Source organism: Microtus pennsylvanicus, chromosome X (genome assembly GCF_037038515.1).
Source record: "Microtus pennsylvanicus isolate mMicPen1 chromosome X, mMicPen1.hap1, whole genome shotgun sequence".
Lineage (NCBI taxonomy): Eukaryota > Metazoa > Chordata > Mammalia > Rodentia > Cricetidae > Microtus > Microtus pennsylvanicus.
Genome location: NC_134601.1, coordinates 116,780,649 through 116,805,499, shown reverse-complemented (window position 1 = coordinate 116,805,499; position 24,851 = coordinate 116,780,649). Strand labels below are relative to the sequence as shown.

The 24,851-nt window shown below is 41.8% G+C and overlaps 1 long non-coding RNA gene across 1 annotated transcript in view; it reads right to left on the bottom strand.

Annotated features, from left to right (window-relative positions):
* The window catches only part of LOC142841020 (uncharacterized), a 42,046-nt gene extending 17,553 nt beyond the window's left edge, over nucleotides 1-24,493 (bottom strand). The window contains exon 1 of the long non-coding RNA XR_012909001.1: nucleotides 24,406-24,493. This is a non-coding gene — a long non-coding RNA (uncharacterized LOC142841020). The remainder of the gene's footprint in view (nucleotides 1-24,405) is intronic.
* Nucleotides 24,494-24,851: the final 358 nt, after the last annotated feature.

Genomic DNA, 24,851 nt, shown 5'->3' with positions numbered 1-24,851 from the left:
ATTTTCTTAATGCTAATGAGAAAGGAACAACAGCAGCAGAAAGACATTGGATAATGGAAAAGTCTGCTGAACTAAATCAACCGATTTATTTCAAAGATGTGCTGACCTCTCAGTGGAAGCCAGGAGATGTGCTACGTTGGGGAAGGGGTTTTGCTCTTATTTCCACAGGAGAAGAAAAATTGTGGATACCATCAAAATTAATAAAGGTTTGGTTTGAAGAGGAGAAGCCTCTTGGAAAGGAGAAATGACAGCTCATCCACAATGATGATAATCATACAGTTGGTAAGAAAAATATATAGGATGGGGACAGGGTCCTGTTCTTGTCTTTGCAGGAAAACACTTGTCTTCAAAAAATCCAAGGGACCCTGGATGTTTGAATACTGACAGATGGAAACTATTTACAACCCAATAAGATTCAGCAAGAAAATCAAATAGGTCTCGTAAGTAAAATTATTCTAGTCTTATCTTTAAATATGTATTAATGTGCATTTATTTATAAATATATAGAGCTGGTTTTGAAGTTGGACTCTGGATCAGTCCCTCTCCAATTCCAAGCCTGTTGGCAAGAGAAAACCCCAGAGTTTCTGGAGTTTCTGTCTCATGTCAAGAGCCATGATATGGGACAGAAAAAAATATGAGTTTAGAAAACATCTTTGCTCTTCTTCATATCTATCATACTTTTCATTGAATATATCTATCATGCCTTTCATTGAATATATATATATATTTCTATATATGTCTATATGATTAATGTTTAAGTTTTTCACAATGAACAATGAGTTTTTCCTGAAGTGACATTTGAAGTTTCCAGGAAGAAGATGGGGCCCCATAACAACTCCACCTGGTTGATATGATGTCATGATACTGATAGCGCTACTACAAGACCCGTTTTGGGTACCAGCTACACAAGACGATCCCAACTTGGTTAGCTGAAATGGTGCACATCTTATACAACATTCTGGCCAGACCTGCACAAAATACTCAGAGACTATTTGCAATCTTAAAAAACGTTGATCTTGAAATTTAACCATCATTTTACTTTCACAGAATCCCCCAGAAAGAGTGTCGCCCCCATGACAGCTTGAAGTAATTCTAGAGGACGATGTCCCCTCTCCCAGTAAAGTTTGCCTTTGGGTTTAGGGACATCATTTAGGGGTTGGCAGGTTGGGGAAGGAATTTTATAAGCTCAGGGATCATTTTGGGAAAAAAAGAGGGACTGTAATTGTGAGTTACTGTTTTTAGACAAATATATTAGTATCGATTCTTGTATATTGATACAAAGTTAAATTATATTGACTATTGTATGCATGCACGCTTCTACCTCTGTTTAAAACATTTTTATGTATTGACATATATTGTATTGATATACATATAGTATATATATTTACCATATTGCAGTGTACATTTCTACCTCTGATTAAGATACTTATATATTGTTTGTGTATTAATATACATTTATCATATTGCAATGTATATTTGTACATTGTTTATATTTGGAGGTTATTATCCTCATTTGTTACACAGTTGTTTATTATCTTAGTCTTTAAGTTAGATAGATATTGAGAATTATATAGATCAATAGTCATCTAAGTTTGTCATTTATAATTAGGCTAATCAGGTTCTTTAGATACATAGAGATTATACTCAGTATAGATAGATAATCTTCAACCTCTTCAAAGAGCTGTAGAAAATGGCCTTTAACTCAGAGTTTCGTGATAGTGAGACACAATTGCTCCTGGCAGCACCAATCTATTCCCGAGAGAATGTTGAGCACCAAAGACACTCCACTTGGAGCCTTTATTTTTGGCAGAACTGGCCTTTGGGCAAAGAAATGTCCATACCTCAACCACTGACAGAGATACAGACTGTGCATCAATGGATAAAACAGGACTGTCATATCCTGCCAAGACAGGGTAAGATAGTTTTGAAAAGTTGCTTGCCTTTTGAAAATGGTATGTCAGTTATGTTAGGCCTTAGCCAAAGTTGGTTGCTTCAACGCTGCAAACGTGACTCTGGGTGATTGTCCAGGTAGCTAGTTGTCTCTGTGATTTGTTGCATGTTTTGGAAGTTGTTTTACTGAACTTCCTAATTACCCAGGTAACATTATTTCCCTTCTCATATCTTCAATGGGGTTGAAGACTATATAAATGTAGTTACTTTTCTCTCATGACTTGGCCAAGTTATTTATTATACAAGACCTAAGCTAGTTAGAATAGGATATTTGTACTTACTGTATATAATTTCATAGTAGGTTTAGAACTCTCTTACTTAAACAAAAGGGGGAGGTGTTGTGGGATGTTTTTCCGCTCTTCCAGCCAATAGCCGCTGAGATACCAGCCCATTGGGGCATGGTCTCTCTCTTTAAAAAAGCGGCCACTTCCCTCCTCTCTCTCTTTTTGCTTATTGCTCTGTTTCTGGCGACTAGACTCCTTCCTGATTGCGCAGCGGGCTGTTGTCTGGGACAGTGATCTGTAAGTTTTTTCCCCTTTAAATAAATACCACCCTATTAATCATAATTCCAAACTGGTGTGGGATTGTTTGTGACTAACGCCTTCAACATTCAACCAAGAATATGTAATGAGAAAACTGATTCCCAAAAGTTGTCCTTTATTTTTTATCAGTGGGCTATGGCATGTGTGTGCCCTTCTGTGCATGTACATGCACACACACTAAATGTGTAATTTTTTAAATAACAGGAGCAAGCAGGGCATGGTGACACATGATTTAATCACAGCACTTGGGAGGCAGACGCAAGCAGATCTCTATGAGTTCCCTAGCCAGACAGGGGTACATAGACTCTATCTCAAAATAAATAAATACCATGGGAAAATATGTTCAACATCATTAACTATTATGGAAATTCAAATTGATACTGTAATCTATATGCTACTGAAGCTCATTATTTGGCAAAAGTTATAAATCTGACAATATCAAGAGCTAACAAAACTCTAGAATACAATAATCTTTTCCACACTATTCAGTGGAAACTGACAGAATGGTGTGATTCTGTAAACGAGATGTGCCTTAGTTAGGGTTTCTAGTCCTGTGATGAAACCTATGAACAACAAGCAAGTTGGGGAGGAAAGGGTTTATATGCCTTCCACTTTCACAGTGCTGTTCATTACTGAAAGAGGTCAAGATGCAAACTCAAACAGGGCAGGAACCTGGAGGCAGGAGCTGATGCAGAGGCCATGGAGCAGTGCTGCTTACTGGCTTGCTTCCTCTGGCTCGCTCATCCTGCTTATAGAACCCAGCATCACCAGCACAGGGTTGGCACCACACACAACGGACTGAGCCCTCCCCCATTTGATCACTAATTGAGAAAATACTTTACAGCTGGATCTCATGGAGGCAATTCCTCGGCTGAAGCACCTTCCTCTCTGATGATTCTAGCTTGTGTCAAGTTGACACACAAAACCAACCAGTACAAGATGCAACACGTCCTAGATCATATATATATATATATATATATATATATATATATATATATGTTTGTGTGTATATGTATATGTGTGCGTACCTAGGTAACCTAGTGAAACCATATTTAGAAATAAAAAGCAATAAGAGGACTAGGGATATAGATTTTTACCTATAATCTCCAATTCTGGAGAGATGGTGGATAACAGAGTTTTAAAACATAAAATATTGGTACATGCCTATAATCCCACTATTCAAGATTACAAAATTAGGGCTCCATGAAATACACAGTCTTCAAGCCAGTCTATAGATATAACAAAACCTATGCACCTGCAAAACCAAAAAGGAAAGAAAAGAGCATATTCGCCAGTGGTCCATGCCTGTAATTCCAGCACATAGGAGGCAGGAGGATTCCTGAGTTTAACAAAGTCTTGGGACAAATTTGAAATCAGCCTAGATTAAAAGGGAACACAATGCCTTTAAAAACAAAAAAGACAGAAAGTCACCAGTAGTCACTATAGTACACATTTGTAGTCTCAGCACTTGAGAGAGCTGGGGCAGAGGGAAGACAAAAGCAAAATTCTGGGTTTTCTTAGAATACACAGAAAGAGGCTGTCTTTGAAAAATGGAAGAGAAGGTAACCTCTCCAAGAAACATGTCATGCATTGATCACCAGGATTGGTTCTGCTGGTCCTTCTGGTTAGATCATTGTCCCTATCACACCCTCACTAATTCATCTGTGTTCCTCACGATGATGTATGCTCAACTGAAGAGGACAGTCTTACCAAAGGAGGACTCTTCTTCTACCACAAAGGAAGAACATTCTTTGGTGAGCTTCACTCCTCACCAAATATCCAAACAAGAACATCCAAATAAGCTCTGAAGAAAAGAAAAAGAGGGGAAGATGCTCAACATCATTAATGACTATGGGAATTCAAACCAACATGATACTTAAGCCCATTATTCAGCAAAATTTTATGTCTCACAATACCAAGAGCTGACAAGAATATTAATCAACAGAATCGTTTACACTTTGAGACAAGGAGGTGGGAGACATGGTGTGTGGGGCACCAACCAAGACAAAGTATGTATGAAATGCCATAAGAAAACCCGCTACTATGTCTGTTAATTAAAAGATAAGCCAAAGGCTGCTGAGATAGTTCAACTGGCAAAGGCACTTGGTGCCAAGCCTGACAGCCTGAGGTGGATCCTTGGGGTCTACTTAGTGGAAGGAGAAAACCAACTCCAGTGAGTTGTCTTATGATCTCCACCTATTCTAGTGTACACATATAAACAAAAAATCATTTCTTTTAATGGGAGAGCTGCAGAAAGACCTTTGCAGCTAAAAGCACATGCTTCTTTTCCCTAGCCCAGCACCTGTGCTCATGCACATATATCTCTACACTGATGCACATGTATACACAAAAATAAACTAAAACTTCTACTTTTAAAAAAAGACAAAATAGAGAAAGAAAGTAAAGTTAGAATAAAAGGGTTTTTTTGTTGTTGTTTTGGTTTTTCGAGACAGGGTTTCTCTGTAGCTTTGGAGCCTTTCCTGGCACTAGCTCTTGTAGACCAGGCTGGCCTTGAACTCACAGAGATCCACCTGCCTCTGCCTCCCAAGGGCTGGGATTAAAGGTGTGTGCTACCACTGCCTGGCCCTAAAAGGGTTTTTTTAAGTCCACTGGCCTGACACATGCCTAAAATCCAAGCACTCAATGAATACAGAAAGAGGCAGAAGGGATTGTTAGTTCATAGCTATGAAGGGAAGATTCCAACCTAGCCTGGGCTATATGATTAGTCTTGGTATTAAAAAAAAATAGAAAGAAAACAATAGAAAATTATTCACTGGTGATCCATGTTTATAAGGCCAATCTCAGGAGGCTGGGCCAACCATTGAAGTTCAAAACTCCACTAGGTAACACCATTCATTATCTTCCAGCTATGTAAGGAACACCCTCATCTTCCTAGAAATGAATAAGAAAAATAAAAAAACCACAGTTATTCACTAAGTGCAGAGGGTGGGAAGCTCTTTAAATGCACTTAATGTTCTCAATGATATAATAAATAAGTTTTGGGAAAAGTGACAATCACCTCCAGGCCTGAGGTAAAAATGAACCACAAACCTAGAAAGTTTGAGATGGCACACATACTGGCAGCACTTGAAACTCCTAAGACCTGGTGGTAATGTCAAAACCATTTGACTTACATCCATAGTGAAGGGGTAAAGCAACCAAAGCCACTGAACTCAATATCCTTATGAGTATGCAACAAGGACCCTCAGAGAACCAACAGCATTCCAACCAAACAGAAAAAATCAAACTATAACTATACCAGTCCTCTAGCTCCCTATGATTTGTAAAGGCAGTGTTACAAGCAAGGGAAGAGGGAAAAACTCCTTAACTGTTGAGCTAGAAGACACATACAAGATTTTTTTTCAGAGTTGAGTACAAAGAGACAGTAAGATGTCCCAGGGTTTCTATTGCTGTGATAAACACCATGACCTGATGTGAGATTCCCCAGTGTATGCTATGAATACCATTGGTTAATAAATAAACTGTCCTGAGCCTATAGCAGAGCAGGGAAGAACAGAGCTAGGTGGGGAAAACTAAACTGAATGCTGGGAGAAGGAAGGTGGAGTTTAAGAGAAGCCACGGAGCTGCCACCGGAGACAGACACATCAGAACCTTGTCAGTAGGCCAACAAGCCTCATGGAAAAATATAAAATATAAAATAATAGAACTGGGTTAAATTAATAAGTAAGAGCTAGCTAATAAGAAACTAGAGCTAATGGTCCAAGCAGTGATTTAATTAACTCAGTTTCTATGTGCTATTTCAGGAGTATGGGCAGCCGGGAAATGAAAAAGTGTCCTCCCTACAACAATAATCAAAAGCAACTTGGGCAGGAGAGGGCTTATTTCACCTCCAAGATTACAGTCTATCATTCAGGAAAGTCAGGGCACAAACTGCCATAGAGGAACACAGCTTACTGACTTGCTCCTCTGGGCTATCTTTTATTGCTTTCTTATATACTCCAGTGAAGCATAAATCTAATTAATATTAACAATAAAAACCAGATATCAGGGTAAAAATTTGAAAGATCAGAGAAGCAGCAGAGCAGCTACCAGTGATCTCCTACCTCTTCAGTTCCTCTGACCAAAGGGCTGAGCTCCTGTCTGCACCCTGCCTTATCACTTCCTGTCTTCTGCCCTGTATTGTTACTTCCTGTCTCCTGTCTGTACAGACCTACAGACCCTCTATGGTTAACTAGTGGCTAGTTCTGCCCTCTGATTTTCAGCCAAGCTTTATTTGTCAGAAAACAAACAAAATATCACAACATTTCCCCCTTTTTGTATAAAAAGAGAAGTTTATAACTAACATAGAAAAACTGTATACAATAAGTACAATAACTATATACAATATATACAGTCAAGAATTACATTAACAGTGTATGGTCTATTTGCATTTGACAAATTCAAAGAAAATACTCCATTATCTATTCTATCTTGGTGGTTCCAAAGGGTTATACCTAATTCATTTTCTATTCTAACTTGCATTACCAATCCAAAACTATCTTTTTATGTTTCTTAACCATATACACTTCTTTTGTGAGTTTTTTTAAGTTTGATAAATAAGGAATGCTAGAAGTAGAACTAGTTTTTAACCCCATCAAAGACCTGAGAAGGGTATAATATTACTTCAGTATTTTTTATTTCCTGACTGCCCCATCATCTCCTTTCTGTAAAACTACTCATGATTTTACTTCTTAAAAGGGGTTCAAGAGATGGATTTGGGGCTGCTCTCTTTAACCCTGGCCAGTTCTTAGGTGCACTCCAATAAAAAAAATCAAGCTTGTGTCAAATTTGGCACAAATTGTGGCAGTGGTCTTATTCTCACTGTTGTAATTAACATTTTCTGGAGGCCCCAGAGAGATTCAGACCACCCATCCAAATTCTAAACCAGGGCCTTCATGCAGGAACTCCGGAACCGGGGACTGGAAACTACCTCAGAAGACACATACTGCCTTGAGATGTTCTAAGACTGTCTTCAGTTCAAGAACTATCAGGTTGAACTTTTGTGCTGAGAAAAAGAGAAAGCATCTACAGAGGCTCCTGGTGAGTTATATTCTGGTTCTGTTTTGTGGGATCCCTATCTGGGATGTGGGAGGGTTTGATGGGACCCCAGTATTCTCCTTCCAGGTTAAAAAGTAATACATCACTGCCGGGTGGTGGTGGCACACACCTTTAATCACAGCACTCAGGAGGCAGAGGCAGGTAGATCTCTGTGTGTTTCAGGTCAGCCTGGTCTACAAGGACTAATTCCAGGACAGGTTCCAAAGCTACAGAGAAGTCCTGTCTCAATAAACTAAAAAAAAAAAGACATCACATTGCCCTCATGAGGTTATTGGTCTGTTTTTTGTCCTGTTTGTCTTGTCTTTGTATGTCTTGTCTTTTATTTGACTTCATTTTTACTGTCCTCTTTCTGCCATTTGTGCTTTCTGTGATAATTAGTTTATTCTGAACTTGGGACAACTGAACTATTAGATAGTATGGGTAATAAGACTAGCAAGCCTAATAGCCCCCTAACCTATGTTCTAAAGAATTTTGATAAACCTTACCCCCTATAGTTAGGGAGGATTATTCTATCACCAAGCATCACCTCCAAACATTCTTTGAAGCTGAATGGCCCATATTCAGGGTTGACTAGCTCTCCCAGAGTACTTTTGATTCTCAGATGATCTGGTCAATGATTAATATCACCCCTGATAAGCCCAGCCACCCAGATCAGACTGGATACATATTGACTTGGACTGAAGCAACTTCCAACCTGCCCCACACACACCACACAAAGGGCTGTATGATCCGCAATGGTCAAGGTAGCCAAGCCCTGGTTGTTGGCAGAGGGACCTTTAGAGGTTCTGTACCAGAGACTAATGAGCCTCCTCTAAAGAGCATTCTGCATGATTCACATAAGGAAGAACCCCTTCTTCCTCCATATAACCACATTTACCCTCTTCTCTTCACCTCAACCTCTACCTTTGTCCCCCTAGTCCCCACTACTAAGGCCTCATTCTGCACCCTGTCTGCACCAGCCCCTACCCCATCATCTAGTTCTTCCCTACCTCCACCTATCTTCTCCCCCATCAGCTTTTCCCTACCTTCCACACCCATGGGGAGTCCCATATGATCCTCCCAGGTTCTCCAATTCTGGTTCTGGGGTTGCACCTCCTTCAGTACTTGCTCCCCTACGGCCATTTCTAGACAATCATTACCTATATGTCCCACCACAGATCTCTACAGCCAGAAGAACCAGAACCCCCGTTTCGGCACTAATCCCAATTCCTTGATTCCTCTAATTGATTTGATCTTTTTCAATCATCTCCCCATGTGGGATGACTGTCAGCAGATGCTCCATACCCTTTTCACTACTGAAGAAAAGAAACAGATTCTCATCAAAGCTCACCTCCCAGAATAGCTTCAATGGTTGATGACCAGATGGCATAGGCAATTGACCATGCCCTGACAAGAAGGAAACCCCAATAGCACTATAATACAGAGAGAGGTAGATCAGTCACTGAATATCACCAGGTTTTGCCAGAAAGAATTCAACAGGCAGCCTGAAAGCCCACTAATGTATCTAAGGTAACAGATGCAAAAACAGGGACCAGAAGCTACAAATATTCTCCGTTCCACTGATCCCCCTGGACAGGTTTCTCTCTACCCACTGGGTCCTGCTCACTAGCTCCTGTAGCTGCTATAAAATAACCATTCTGAGGCTTAATACTAATTACATACTCTTTCGTCTATTAGCTCAGGCTTTTTAACTAACTCTTACATCTTAAATTAACCTATTTCCATTATTTTTGTCTTTTTCTACTTTCTACTTCGCATGTATATTAGATCTATGTAAGTCTCTCTTAGTGTCCTCATTGCTGTCTAAGTTCTCTGGGATTGTGGTTTGTAGGCTGGCTTTCTTAGCTTTATGTTTAAATACATGTGATAATTATCTTTCTGTGTCTGGGTTACCTCACTCAAAATGATGTTTTATAGCTCCATCCATTTTCCTGCAAAATTCAAGATGTCATTATTTTTTTCTTCTGTGTAATACTCCACTGTATAAATGTACCACATTTTCCTTATCCATTCTTCATTCAAGGTGCGTTTAGGTTGTTTCCAGGTTCTGGCTATGACAAACAAAGCTGCTATAACATAGTTGAGCACGTGTCCTTGTGACACGATTGAGCATCCTTTGGATATATACCCAAAAGTGGTATTACTGGGTCTTGAGGAAGGTTGTTTCCTAATTTTCTGAGAAATTGCCACACTGACATCCAAAGGGGCTGTACCAGCTTGCATTCCCACCAGCAATGCAGAAGTGTTCCTTTTATCCCACAACTTCTCCAGCATAAGTTGTCATCAGTGTTTTTGATCTTGGCCATTTTTACAGGTGTAAGATGGAATCTCAAAGTTGTTTTGATTTGCATTTCTCTGACGACTAAGGATTTTGAACATTTCCTTAAGTGTCTTTCAGCCATTTTGGATTCCTCTGCTGAGCGTTCTCTGTTTAGATCTGTACTCAATTTTCTTATTGGATTATGTGTTCTTTTGGTGACCAATTTCTTGAGTTCTTTGTATATTTTGGAGATCAACTCTGTTTGATGGATTAGTGAAGATCTTTTCCCATTCTGCAGGCTGTCATTTTGTTTTGTTGACCGTGTCCTATTGGTTATACACACCCATAGACAAAGAGGACCTGGCAAATCTTAAAACGATTAATCTGACCTTTGTTATTCAGTCAGCCCCTGACATACATAGAAAGATACAAAAGATGGATGTGTTTGCAGGAAAAAACAGGTCAGAACTATTAGAGATAGCTCAGAAAGTGTTTGATGACAGAGACAGCAAAGATCTGCTAAAGAAGGTGGGGTGTACCACCATGACTGTATTACAAGCCCTAGCTACTCTCAACTCTGCCCATGCACACCATGATAAAAACATGAGACCTTTACAAAAGGACCAATGTGCTTACTACAAAGAAAGTGGTTCCAGGTCCAGATAGAAGACCAACTACCAATGCAGACCTCATAAATGCTGGTTTTCCCCTGACATGATCTTACTGGAACTTCAACATAGAGGAAGCTAGGGAGAGGCTAAAAGTCTACCACCAGAAGTTAATTGGGAGTCTCTTGCTGCAAGGTGGCCTAAAATTGTCTAAAGTAAATCAGGCATGCCAAGAGCATGATAAAATGCCAGGAGCTTTCTTGGAGAGATTGATAGAAGCCTTCAAGACCTATATTCCCCTGGAATCAGAAGCACCAGAGAATAGATCTGCAGTGAGCCTGACTTTTGTCAACCATTCAGCTCCAGACATTCACCATAAGTACAAAAACTAGAAGTTTTGAAGGTAAGAAGTTAGCTGAATTCATTGCAGTTTCAGAAAAAAAGTGTACAACACACACAAAGAAAAACCCAGAAGATAGACAACTAGGAAAGGCTTTAGATAAGTAAACTCAAGGCCTCACTAAGGTCCTCTTGGTTTTATTAGGTGACCCTGAAACTAAGGGCATTGTTTTTACTCTAACTCTTTTGGCTCTTTTGGGGGACCCACCACCCATTTCCCAAATAAATCACACATGGAGGCTTATTCTTAGTATAAATGCCTGGCCTTAGTTTGACTTGCTTCTTGCCAGCTTTTATCTTTTTTTAAGATTTATTTATGTATTTTAGGTATATGGTACTCTATCTGCATGTATACCTTTATGCCAAAAGAGGGCATCAGATCCCACTATAGATGGTTGTGATCCACCATGTGGTTGCTGGGAATTGACCTCAGGATCTCTGGCAGAGCAGCCAGTGCTCTTAACCACTGAGCCATCTCTCCAGCCCCTGCCAGCTTTTCTTAACTTAAATTATCCCATCTATCTTTAGTCTCAGGACTTTTATCTTTCTCTATTCCTGTCTACCTTTTCTTTCCTTCTTACTCCATATCTGATTGTGTAACTGGGTAACTGGGTGGCTGGCACCTGAAATCTTCCTCCTTCCTCTTTCATTCCCAGAGCTCTCTTTCTCCCCCAGATTTATCTTCATATTTATCATCTCTGCCTGCCAGCCCCACCTGTTTCTCTCTCCTGCCTCACTATTGGCCGTTCAGCTCTTTATTAGACCATCAGGTATTTTAGACAGACACAGTAACTTCACAGAGTTAAACAAATGCAACAAAAACAAAAATAACGCAGCTTAAAATATTTCCCAATTGGCAGGCAAGAAATATCACCCTAGGGGCTGGAGAGATGGCTCAGAGGTTAAGAGCAGTGGCTGCTCTTCCAGAGGTCCTGAGTTCAATTCCCAGCAACCACATGGTGGCTCACAACTATCTATGATAAAATCTGGTGCTCTCTTCTGGTGTGCAGGCATACATGCAGACAAAATTCTGTATACATAATAGATAAATAAATCTAAAAAAAAGAAATATCACCCTGAACACAGCACCTGATCTCGTCTGAAACCTCAAAACAAGAAGGAAAAAGCCTAAAATCAAGATCAATCAATAAGTCCAGCTTACCAAGAAACCAATGTGCCTACTGTAAGAAATTAGGTCATTGTAAAACAAATAGACAAACAAAAAAAATTTCCCAGAATGATAGGACTCAAAAGCAGAGCCACTAGAGGCACTAGATCTAGAAAAAAAAAGCGACTGAAGGGAATAGGGCTCAGAGCTCCTCCCTGAGCCGTATGTAACCCTAATGGTGGAGGGGAAACTCATAGATTTTTCTGGTATACACCAAAGCACAGCACTCCATCATGAAACAACCCTTAAGCCAAATGTCCCAAAAGCTATCCTGGACAAAAGGGACCACAAGGATGAGCCAATAGTCATGGACTACTCAAAGATCAGTAGACAAAGAAAAAGGCCAGCTAGCCCACTCCTTTATGGTCAGCCCTGAATACCTGTACCACTGTTGGGAAGACACTTATTGACCAAGATGAGGGCTCACATCCATTTCAACTAGACTGGAATAACAGTGACTGATCTAAAGGGAGAGGCACTACATATACTCACCATGTCACTTATAGATGAATATAAATTGTTTACAAACCCCCTGGATCAAACATAAAATTAAAATGGCTAAACAAAATTCCCCGGGTATGGGCAGAGACTGGAGAATCTGGACTGGCAACACACAGGCCCTCCATACTAGTACAGCTAAAAGCTAATGCAATGGCAACATGTGTCAGACAATATCCAATGCCTAGGGAGGCCGAACTGGGGATTACTCCGCACATCAAACACCTCAGAGACTTGGGTATCAGGTCCCTTGCCCATTAGCTTGGAAGATGCCTCTGTTGCTCATTAAAAAGCCTAGCTCTAATGACTATCGACCAGTGCAAGACCTCTGAGAGGTTAGCAAATGGGTTGAAGACATTCACCCCATAGTGCCTAACCCTTACACACTTCCTAGTACCTTGCCCCCAGAAAGAAATGTTTATACTATATTGACTCTCAGGATGCCTTCTTTAGCCTGCCACTGGCTCCATCCAGTCATCCCTTGTTTGCCTTTGAACAGAAAGACCCAAGAGATAGATTCAGTGGACAGCTGACTTGCACATGGTTACCCGAGGAGTTCAAAAACTCTCCCATCATCTTTGATGAAGCATTCCATGAGGACTAGGGTGAATACCAACAGTCCCACCCTGACATCTGTCTATTATAATATGTGGACGCTTTTCTAAGAGCAGCTGACCCCTTGGAGACTTGCAAGTCTGCCACTGAGGAACTGCTCAAAACAATGGGCAACCTGGGATAGTGTGTGTCAGCAAAGAAAGCTCTGCGAGACTGCAGTAACTCACGGAGGAATGCACACTCAAGGGGGGCAAGAGAAGGCTATCAATGGCAAGAACTGAGACCATCCTGAGGATCTCCAGACCTGGCGATCACTGGGAGGTGAGAGATTTCCTGCTGCCTTCCAGGTTCTATAGGCTCTGGATTCCAGGGTTTGTTGCATTGGCACAGTTCCTATAGGAAGACACAAGGGAAGAGCTCCCCTTGACCTCACTCCACAAATGAAAAAGCTTTTGAGGAAATCGAGGCAGCTCTACTAAATGGGCCTGCTTTAGCACTACCAGATGTCACCAAACCCTTCCACTTATGTGTGGATGACAAAGAGGGAGTTGCCAGGGGGTACTGATGCAAGAAGCCCTTGGCCCGTGGAGGAGGCAGATAGCCTACTTATTGGGGAAAAAAATGGACCCAGTGGCCACTAGATGGCCCCCTTGCCCACTCATAATAGCAGCGACAGCTTTATTAAAGACTCAGACAAACTGATTTTGGGACAAACCCTTAAAATGATAGCCCCCATGCTATTGATGGAGTCCTTAAACACCCTCCTGATAGATGGCTAACTAATGCTAGGCTGACCTATCACTAAGTTCTGCTCTTAAACCCACCCAGAATCCAATTCACCAGCAGCAGTGCCTTGCATCCTACAGCCCTGTTGCCAGATCCAGACCTGGACCAACCTCTTCATGACTCTGTGGACATCCTGAGTCGTCTCTACGGGATCAGACCAGATCTCCTGAGACATCCCTCTAAAGAGGGCTGAGGTAATGTGTGCTGATGGCAGTAGTTTTATCAAGGACTGTACCAGGTATGCAGGGGCAGCAGTCACCATCGAGGACGAGGTCTTGTGGACAGAGGTCCTATCCCCTGGGATATCAGCTCAGAGGGCTGAACTGATAGCTCTAACTAAAGCATTACAATCAGGAAAGGATTAGAAACAACATCTATACTGATAGCCGATATGCATTTGCCATGGTACATGTTCATGTAGAAGGAAAGGGGATTATTAACTGCACAAAGAAGGACAATTAATTAAAAACAAACAGGAGATTGTTCATCTCTTACTGGCCGTAGGACTGCCCAGAGAAATAGCTGTTACACATTGCACCAGAAAGGAGAAGACCCCATTCAAGGAGAACCAACCAGGCAGACACAACAGCAAAAGAAACTGCCCTCTAGAAGAGGACTGTCCTGCTGGTCTCACCATCAAAGCTGGTAGCACCCACGCTGCCAGAATGTCCAGTTTACACTGACTAAGAGCTCCAGAGGATCCACACATATACAAATTCCTAGAAAAAGAAAAGATGGTTCAAGACCCCAGATGAACAAATCATTCTCCTGATGTGGGAGCCCCCTCTGTATGCTGTGATTACCATTAATGAATAAAGAAACTGCCTTGGACTGTTGATAGGGCAGAACTCAGGTAGGCGGGGAAGATGGAACTGAATGCTGGGAGAAAGGAAGGCAGGGAGAGACGCTGGGAATTTTACCAAGTAAGCCACTGTGTATCATGTGGCAATACACAGATTAATAAAAATGGGTTAAATTAAGATGTAAGAGTTAGCCAATAAGAAGCTAGAGCTAATGGGCCAAGCAGTGATTTAATTAATACAGTTTTGTGTAATTATTTTGGTTCTGGTGGCAGGGACAAACAAGCGGTTTTCCCTGCAACATTCTCCCATCAGACTTTGCCACTCAAGCTACACAAGTAGTCTGGCAGATAAATCAGAGTACCCACCTTGAAGAGAAGAAAATACAAGACCTTTTAAGGGAGAACACAGCTTAAGTTATTTTGTTTTGTTTTGGTTTGGTTTGGTTTTTGGTTTGTTTGTTTGCCTTAAATCTAAGACAGCAGAGGTCATAGTTTTGCCCCACATGCCATTTTGTGAATGCAAAGAGCGGAGTCACAAGAACGGAGTACCAGGAAAGAGAAACACAACCTGGAGTCAACTGGGAAATTGACTTCAATGAGGTAAAACCAGGCCTATATAGTTATAAATACTAATTAACCTTCATAGGTACTTTTTCAGAATACTAAAGCCTTCCCAACTAAACATGAAACAGCTGCAACAGTAGTCAAGAAACTACTAGAAGAGATTATTCCAAGGTATGGCCTTCCAGTGCTCTTAGGCTCAGACAATGGGCCTGCATTCATCACTCAGGTAACACAAAAACTAGTTAAGGTAATGGGGACTAACTGGAAACTTTATTATGCATACCATTCCCAAAGTTCTGGACAAACAGAAAGGAAGAATCAGACCCTTAAGGAGACCTGAACTAAATCAACCCTTGCGACTGGCAGTGACTTGGTAACTTTCTTTACCTTTGCTCTTTACTGTATTCACAATTCCCCCTATACTTTGGGCCTAACTCCATTAGAAATCATGTATGATTTCTACCAATTCTGCTCAACCTTAAAGTAGGACTATTAGCTGAATTTTATGACCAAATTTCTCTCCTCCCTACAAGTTCCCTCTCAGGTGAAGAAGCAACTCTGGTCCCAGCTATGAGCAGTCTATGGGAATGAACTGCCTCCTGTGCCCCACGGGTTCTGGCCAGGGGATCTGATAGTCATCAAACGACATCAAAAGAAAACCTTAGAGCCTGGTTGGAAGGGACCCCACACATTATCCTGACGACACCCACAGCTGTTAAAATGGATAAGGGTCCCCACTTGGATTCACCACTCTGATGTGGGAGTGTCATATATCAATCTGTTGATTTCCTTGGTTAAGCAATAAAGAAACTGCTAGGCCCATTGGATAGACCCACCCTTAGATGGGTGGAGTAAACAGAACAGAACTCTGGGAGGAAGAGGAAGTGAGGTCAGACTCCTCAGCTCTCCAGTCCGGAGCAGACGCAGGAGAGACGCCATGCTACCTGCTCCAGGGAAGACGCACACCATGCCCCAGCTCCGACCCAGGATGGACTTAGGCTAGAATCTTCCCGGTAAGCGCACCTAGGGGCGCTACACAGATGATTAGAAATGGGCCAGAGCAGTGTTTGAAAGAATACAGTGTCCGTGTAATTATTTCGGGGCATAAGCTAGCCGAGTCGAGCAGGAGGCCGGGGTTTTGGGGATGCAGCCCCGTCGCCGCCCCATATTACTACAAATGGCTCCCAGACGTGTGGCTAACTGAGTCCACAGAAAGCCTGAGAAAGCTTGGAAAAGAATAGAGTAAAGCATGTTTCTTGTGGCAATCTCTTGGGTCTACTCTGCTTGCCAGAGGCAAGCAAGCGCCTCATCTAAGAGAGGCTTCCTGACTCAGCTTTAGCTGCAAAGCCTGCAGCTCATTAAGAGGTCCTGCCACGAAACACTTAAACGATGTTGACGAAAAGCTGAACGCATGCTTTTCGGTTTTCAGCCGTAGCAGGAAAAAAGCTGTGCCATTTAAAAATGCCGGCTTTCTGGGCCATCCTGCCAGGGCAAACTCTGACTGTTTGAGGCAGGAGGGCCGGCTACTGAGAGAGGACTTGAGTGTTGTCTGTTGTAGCTTGCTGGCTGGCAGGGACCTTGAAATGCTATAAATATGGCTACAGCCAGTACCTCAGCCAAGAGGCTGAAAAGCTAAGGAATGGACTGGATCTAGCTGGCAAAGCCACGCCTTTAGTCCTACTGATATTGCTTGGTAAATTAAAGGCTCTTGTGGTCAGAAAAAGAGATATACAGTAAAGAGAGATTCAAAGACAGAAAATTTCTGAATGGTTTACTGTGTGTTAAAAATATATGCAAGCTGAAAGTTAAAGTTCTTAAAGCAAAAAACAAAAAAAGGAAGAGAGTTGTTGTGTGTCTTAGTACACACCTTTAATCCCAACACTTGGGAGGCAGAGGGAGATAGACCTCTGTGACTTCAAGGTGTGGTAGCACACGCCTTTAATCCCAGTGCCTAGAAGGCAGAGACAAACAGATCTCTGAGTTCAAGGTGTAGTAGCAAACACCTTTAATCCCAATGCCTGGGAGGCAGAGACAGGCGGATCTCTGAGAGTTCAAAGACAGCCTGGTCCACAGATATACGCTCAAAAAGCAAAAAGTTAACTTAGGAATGTCTCAGCTTAGATTCTTAAGCGCCTAGTGATTTAAAGGCGCAAATCAAAAGTGCTCCTGGATAGTAAAAAATTGCAGATTCACAATAGGACAGATTCAGACAACTAAATGAGTCACACTGTTGGATGAATGTACGTAGGCTTGGGAGAGAGAAGAAAAAGAATATACAAATTAAAGTTAATGGTTTTAAAAAAAGGGTAAAGTCTTTAAAGAGACAGAGTACAGATAGTTATAGATATAAATAAAAATAAGCCGCGTAAAGATGGAAAATTCACAGAGAGTCTGGATTCTTTGTATTATTGTGTTTTCTTTAAAATTTTTGACTGTGAAGGAGCTAAGTACAGAGAGACATTTCATTACCTGGGCTGCCAAGCTAAACCAGAATGGATATAAGGGTATTACGATTTCAGAATTTGGGTCTAAGGATATGATGCTTTGGAGAGAGTCTTCTTTTGTTTTCACAGAGGATGAGACTCTATGGATTTCTTCTATTCCGATTTGGTATGATGGACCACGTCCTCCTGAAGGGTTGCTGTGAACATCTTCAGAAAATTGCTTCGCTCAACTGCCAACTGAGATGAACCTGGCACACAGGTTATACCATGAAAGACCTAATTAACGACGCCCCCATTCAGCAGGAAGCAGTTTGGAGAGAAAAAACTGCGCCCATGTTCCCAAATATAGTTTATAAATGTTCTTTTACATTTAAAGGGGGATATGATATAGACATGAATAATTTGCATTAGTATAGATTTTGCTTTATTGATAGAGATTTACTGTCAATTTTGTTATATGTATAAATGTTTCTGATGTAACTTTTACTTGATAACTGTTTTGTTATATGTAATTTTGCTATGTTAAGGTTAAAGCCTTCCTTTTTTGTTTAAACAGAAAAAGGGGAAGTGATGTGGGAGTGTCATATATCAATCTGTTGATTTCCTTGGTTAAGCAATAAAGAAACTGCTAGGCTCATTGGATAGACCCACCCTTAGATGGGTGGAGTAAACAGAACAGAACTCTGGGAGGAAGAGGAAGTGAGGTCAGACTCCTCAGCTCTCCAGTCCGGAGCAGACGCAGGAGAGACGCCATGCTACCTGCTCCAGGGAAGACGCACACCATGCCCCAGCTCCGACCCAGGATGGACTTAGGCTAGAATCTTCCCGGTAAGCGCACCTAGGGGCGCTACACAGATGATTAGAAATGGGCCAGAGCAGTGTTTGAAAGAATACAGTGTCCGTGTAATTATTTCGGGGCATAAGCTAGCCGAGTCGAGCAGGAGGCCGGGGTTTTGGGGATGCAGCCCCGTCGCCGCCCCATATTACTACACATGAAACCCATGGACCCACATGCTGATCCTGAGGTCTACACCCCAGAGGAAGTCAACTCCAGACTTTAGAGAACCATTGCACACTCACCAGATCCTCTAAAACTGAGAGTCCAGAAAGTCACCAATCCAGCTAAGTGATGGGCTTGTCCCTATGCTTTCTTAGGACATGCCTGTTAGGGCTTTCCAGTCTGGTCACTATGGGGGACCACAACCCGCACCTAACCTTTAATCTTACATGGAAGGTTATCAATGCTGACTCCTGAACAATACTTCTCATGCAGCCCCTTTGGGGACCTGGTTTCCTGACTTATACTTTGACTTGGGCATGCTTTATGGTTGGACTAAGATATCTAATGCTAAGTTACAAGGAATCACCCCTTTTTGTGTTTTCCCTGGACATGATAGAGATAAGACCAGATAGAACTCTGGGGGAAATAAATGACTATTTCTGTGCTTCATGGAGCTGTGTCTACAGGGATCACTGGTGGGAAACCCCAAAGAATAGAAACTTTATCAAGATGAAAATTCACTGGAGAAGCAGCATGCAACTCAATATTAATTCAATTCACTAATGCTGATAAAAAAGACATCCAGTTGAACATCAGGAAAAACCTAGGGCTTAAGGCTCTGTGGCCAAATCAGAGGACCAATAGGAAAAGACCCAAGGGCATTACTCACCATCTGGTTAGACATTCAGCCCTTACACCCACAAAAGTCCCTGGGCTCCAATAAAATAATGGGCATTCCAAAGAAAACTAGAACATTGTCTTTGGCAACTGAGGTTGCTCCTACAAAACTATTTTCCAACCTAGGTCTCCTTACCCTTCTGAGAGCTACCTATTTGGTTCTAAATGCCTCAGAGTCAAGCCTCATCAAGACCTGTTGGTTCCGTCTGAACACAAAACTCCTTTATTATGAGGGGATTCCAATAATGAGAAGTATACCAGCTCTCCCAACATGCAGACGACAACGCTCAGGCACAGGGAGACTTACTTTATAATCTGTGAAAAGAAATTGCCTCAGTGTGGGCCAATCCCCACCTAATTATGCTGGCTTCTGCATAAAACTCAGAGTCCACCAGGAATAGGATATTTAATTTCCCCTACCCGAGGACAATGCCTGGTGGGCCTGTACCACAGGTTTAACCTCCTACATACATATCCAAGTTTTAAATGTCATTCGGTGTTTCTGTGTCTTGGTACAACTGGTCTCTGGGATAGCTTATGTCCCTGATGAAGTGGTTCCCCATCAGCTAGAACCACTAGCTGAGATGTCAAATGGGAGATTTTCACAACTGTCCTAATATCCTTCCTCATAGGCTTGGGTATAGCCGGAGTCATAGGCGCGAGAACCTCAGTCCTCATCCTCCAACATCGGAATTATCAGATTCTGAGCACAGCCATAGATGCAGACATAGTCACCCTAGAAAAGTCCATCACCCATCTGGAGGAATCGCTCTCTTCTTTAGCTGAGATGGCCCTCCAGAATAGAAAGGGACTAGATTTACTGTTCCTTCAACAGGGAGGTTTATGTCCAGCTATGAGATAACAATGCTGTTTTTATGCTAGCCACTTGGGGTTTATAAAAGATTCCATGAACTTTCTCAAAAAAGGTTATATGATAGATAATTAGAGAAACAACAAAATGAAGGATGATATGAATCTCTATTCAACTGGTTACCCTGGTTAATTACTCTTGTCAGTCTTAGCTGGGTCCTTAATCATCTTACTGTTGGCTCTGACCTGTGGACAATGTATAATTGATGCCTTAATAAAATTCATCAAAGAACATATCTCCATAGTCCAACTGATGGTTTTAAAACAACAATACAAATCTGTAGACCAGGAAGAAACATCACCAAGATTTGAGATGATGCACTATTCAAGAGGGTAATGAGAGGACCAACAGACATAATAACATAAGACTGCTTGGTCTTCTCTCAGGGATCGGGCCTCAATTTCAGTTTTCTGAGACTGAGTAAGCAGTTTCTGAGGGAGCCACAAACAGAGGACAATCAATCTCTAACACCCCTAACAGCAAGAAAGAAGAGGCCTGGTACATGCAGTTACAGTCAACAGATTAACCAAATAAGGACAAAGTCTGGGACTTTTCCAAGCCTGCCCTCAAAATGGAAAAGCTGTAACCTTAACCAGCCGTTGCTAGCCATAGTCAATTAGAATGTACTAATATGACTTCCACTTGCTTAGGCCAATCATATCTAAAATGACCTAATAACTGCTCTAGGAACTCCCCTTATCTGTGCTTAAAAGAAGCCTGGGAGCTTCTCTGGGGGTTGTCGCAATTTTGCCTTTGTGTGGGATGGACTGCTCCAGCATGCTGGAATAAAATCTTGCTGATTGGATACATGGATGGTGGTCTTTTGTGGGACTTCTCCAGGACTCTAATAGTAGGCAAGGGGTGAAGATGTGTGTCTGCCACAAGCTGGGTTTGTGCCCAACTATGGTCAAAAACTGAGTGCCTATGAGGAGATTGGGCGGCTGGCAACTTCAGAAGTTGCAAGACTCAACAAGCTTGTTGAACTGGGTTTTTGGTGCCTTTTCTTTGTTCAGAGACTCTCTGATTGGACAAGGTTTAGAGGGAGGGAGGGAGGGAGGGAGGGAGGGAGGGAGGGAGGGAGGGAGGGAGGGAGGGAGGGAGGGAGGGAGGGAGGAACGGGGGGTGAGCTGGAGGCTCCAACCAAACAAAACTCTTTTATACATTCCCTTGATCTTTGTATCTGTAGAGCAGTAGAAAAGCAACTAAAACACCATGCTTTTGTAGCAAAGAACTTTACCAAAGGAACCATCTTCAAGCCCTTGTTATTTAAGTTTTGAACCAGAACTTACTCACTCATAAAATGAGATGTCTTAAAATTAGTTATGGGGAAGCACACCTATATTCCTAGTACTCAGAAGACTGAGTCAGAGAATTGCTGCAAGTTCAAGACAGCCTAGACTACACAGTGAATGCTAAGCCATCCAGGGCTATATAGCAAGACTCAATCTTTAAGACACAAAACAAAAAATTAACAAAAAGCATGAGATGGCTGGGCTAGACTGCTATTATTATCCTATTTTTAGAAATAGTCAACCTCAATAAGGTGATAACATATTTGCTAACATAATAAGAGAAATAATTTTACACTTACTTAGTTTTCTCTTAAGTGTATGAGTGTTTTGCTTGAATGTATGTTTATGTACCATGTACATGTCTGGCATCTGAGGCCAGAAGAGGACACCATATCCCCTATGCCTTGAGCAACATGGTTTTGAGCTGCCATGTGAGTGCTGGGATTTTGTCCTCGGAACTAGCAACCAGTGCCTCTTTAACTGCAGAACTAGTCCCAGAATATGTTTATCTAATGCCAATGTTCGTGATTTTAAGAGTGCATAGCCTTTTGTCATCAGAGAAATGCAAATCAAAACAACTCTGAGATTCCATCTTACACCTGTAAGAATGGCCAAGATCAAAAATACTGATGACAACTTATGCTTGAGAGGTTGTAGGATAAAGGGAACACTTCTGCATTGCTGGTGGTACTGCCCCTTTGGATGTCAGTGTGGTGAAAATTAGGAAACAACCTTCCTCAAGACCCAGTAATACCACTTTTGGGTATACATCCAAAGGATGTTCAATCGTACCACAAGGACATGTGCTCAACTATGTTCATAGCAGCTTTGTTTGTCATAGCCAGAACCTGGAAACAACCTAACTCCCCCTCGACCAAAGAATGAATAAAGAAAATGTGGTACATTTACACAATGGGGCACTACACAGAAGAAAAAAATAATGACATCTTGAATTTTGCAGGAAAATGGATGGAGCTATAAAACATCATTTTGAGTGAGGTAACCCAGACCCAGAAAGACAATTATCACATGTACTCACTTATAAGTGGTTCTTAAACATCAAGCAAAGAAAACCAACCTACAAATCACAATCCCAGAGAACTTAGACAACAATGAGGACCCTAAGAGAGACATACATAGATCTAATCTACATGGAAGTAGAAAAAAGACAAAATCTTCTGAGTAAATTGAAAGCATGGGGAGCTTGGGGGAGGGTTGAAGGGGAGGGGAGAAGTAGTAGGGAGGGGAGCAGAGAAAAATGTAGAGCTCAATAAAAATTTAAAAATACTGAAAACAGGTGCTGGAGAGATGGCTCAGAGGATAAGAGCACTGGCTGCTCTTCCAGAGGTCTTGAGTTCAATTCCCAACAACCACATGGTGGCTCATAACCATCGGTAATGAGATCTGGTGCCCTCTTCTGTCCCACAGGGATACATGCAGGCAGAATATTGTATATATAATAAATAAATAAATAAATAATCTTTAAAAATACTGAAAACAAAAAAATAAAACGGGGAAAGGAAACAAAAAAGACAAGATTACATAGCATCTGAAAATACAGTCTGTGAAATCCATTTTAGCAAGCAGATAAGATTCTACCTAGTATCCTGAGTGCTTATAGTTATCAAGTATTTACTTGTGATATGTAAATGGTTGCCTCTGAAAGTTCTGGAAACAACCTCTCCACTCAATAATCTTGTCTGCACTAGTAATTAATTTGTGAAACAGACCTTTTCATTATACAGAATGCAAAGGTACAATTCAGCTCAATGCTAAACTCAGCATTGTTCCTGTAGTCATTAGTGAAGTTTAATTGTAATTACTAGGTGTGGCCTACAGCAATCATTTGAGAAAAATACTTTTTCATTGTATCTCACAACCTTCCTACTTCTACTGCCTTGACTTTTCTACTGCATAATGAGTTACATAATAAACATGTATCTCATCTCTAAGGCAAACTTGGTACCATAGAAGATTCTAGTTAACTTTAAAAACCTACTACACCAAGTCTCTGACCTTGAGCAGTTGGTTAGCTTTAAAGCAGTGGTTCTCAACTTTCCTAATCAACCCTTTAATATAATTCCTCATGTTGTGGTAACCCCAACCATAAAATTATTTTAGTTGTTACTGCATAACTATAATAATTTTGCTACTGTTATGAATCATAAAGTAAATACCTATCTTTTCTGATTATCTTAGGCAAACCCGTGAAAAGGTCCTTCAACCTCCCCAAAGGGGCTGTAAGCCACAGGTTGAGAACCACTGATTAAAAAGTTCATTTTATCTTCAGTTTAGAGCAAACTAAACACACCAACAAAGAAATCAGAATCATACACAGAAGCAAAGAAGATAAATGACATTTGGCCTGATGTTCATCTGGCTGCAGATTAAAAGTCATGCTACAGTTTCAACATCCAGTAAACTAAGGGCATCAGGATTCAGAAGCTGGGGGTAGAAAGATGGCTCAGTGGTTAAGAATACTTTCTGTTTTTCCTGAAAACCCAAGTTTAGTTCCCAGAACTCAATGCTTGTCTCTAAACCGTTTATAACTCCAGCTCCAGGGATTCTAAAAGTTCTCTCTCTCTCTCTCTCTCCTCTCTCTCTCTCTCGTCTCTCTCTCTCTCTCTCTCTCTCACACACACACACACACACACACACACACAGAGAGAGAGAGAGAGAGAGAGAGAGAGAGAGAGAGAGAGAGAGAGAGAGAGAGAGAGAGTAAATACCCACTCACACAATACGCATAAAACAAAAAGTTAATTTTTAAAGAAAAGCCGGGCATGTAGCTCAGTGTATGCCTAGCATTCACAAAGTTTGATCCCATATCGGTACAAACACTGAAAATCAAGCTGTAATGGTTTGAATATAAGTGGTGGGTGCAGTTCCCCAATGGGCAGCAGTGGGCCACGAGGGGCAGCTGGTCCTACCATTCGAGGCCTCTGTTGGTCCCAGGTGGGTGGGAGGCAGTGGGTGAGAGACCTCGCCGGGTTGGGTCGGCAGGGCAGCTGGTCCCACGATGAGCTGCAGCAGGTGAGAGACGGATAGACAGGTCATGAAGAGAAAGTGGGTATAGTTTAGGGGAAAGGAGACAGGGAGAGAGAGGGAGGGAGGGAGGGAGGGAGGGAGGGAGGGAGGGAGGGAGGGGAGGGAGGGAGGGAGGGAGGGAGGGAGGAGAGGCAGCAGCCACCTCTTCCAAAGCGAGCTGGAGCAGAAAGAGAGCCTGAAGGGGGGGGAGAGAGCAGAAGTTACCTCTTCGGGAAAGCAACAGAGAATACAGACTGGAGGAGGCGGATCCTGGACCACGAGGCCGATCTGCTTCCCTTCGTGGAAGGGGGAGGGGTTGGGAGAAGGCGGGGGCTTGTCTCTTAAAGGG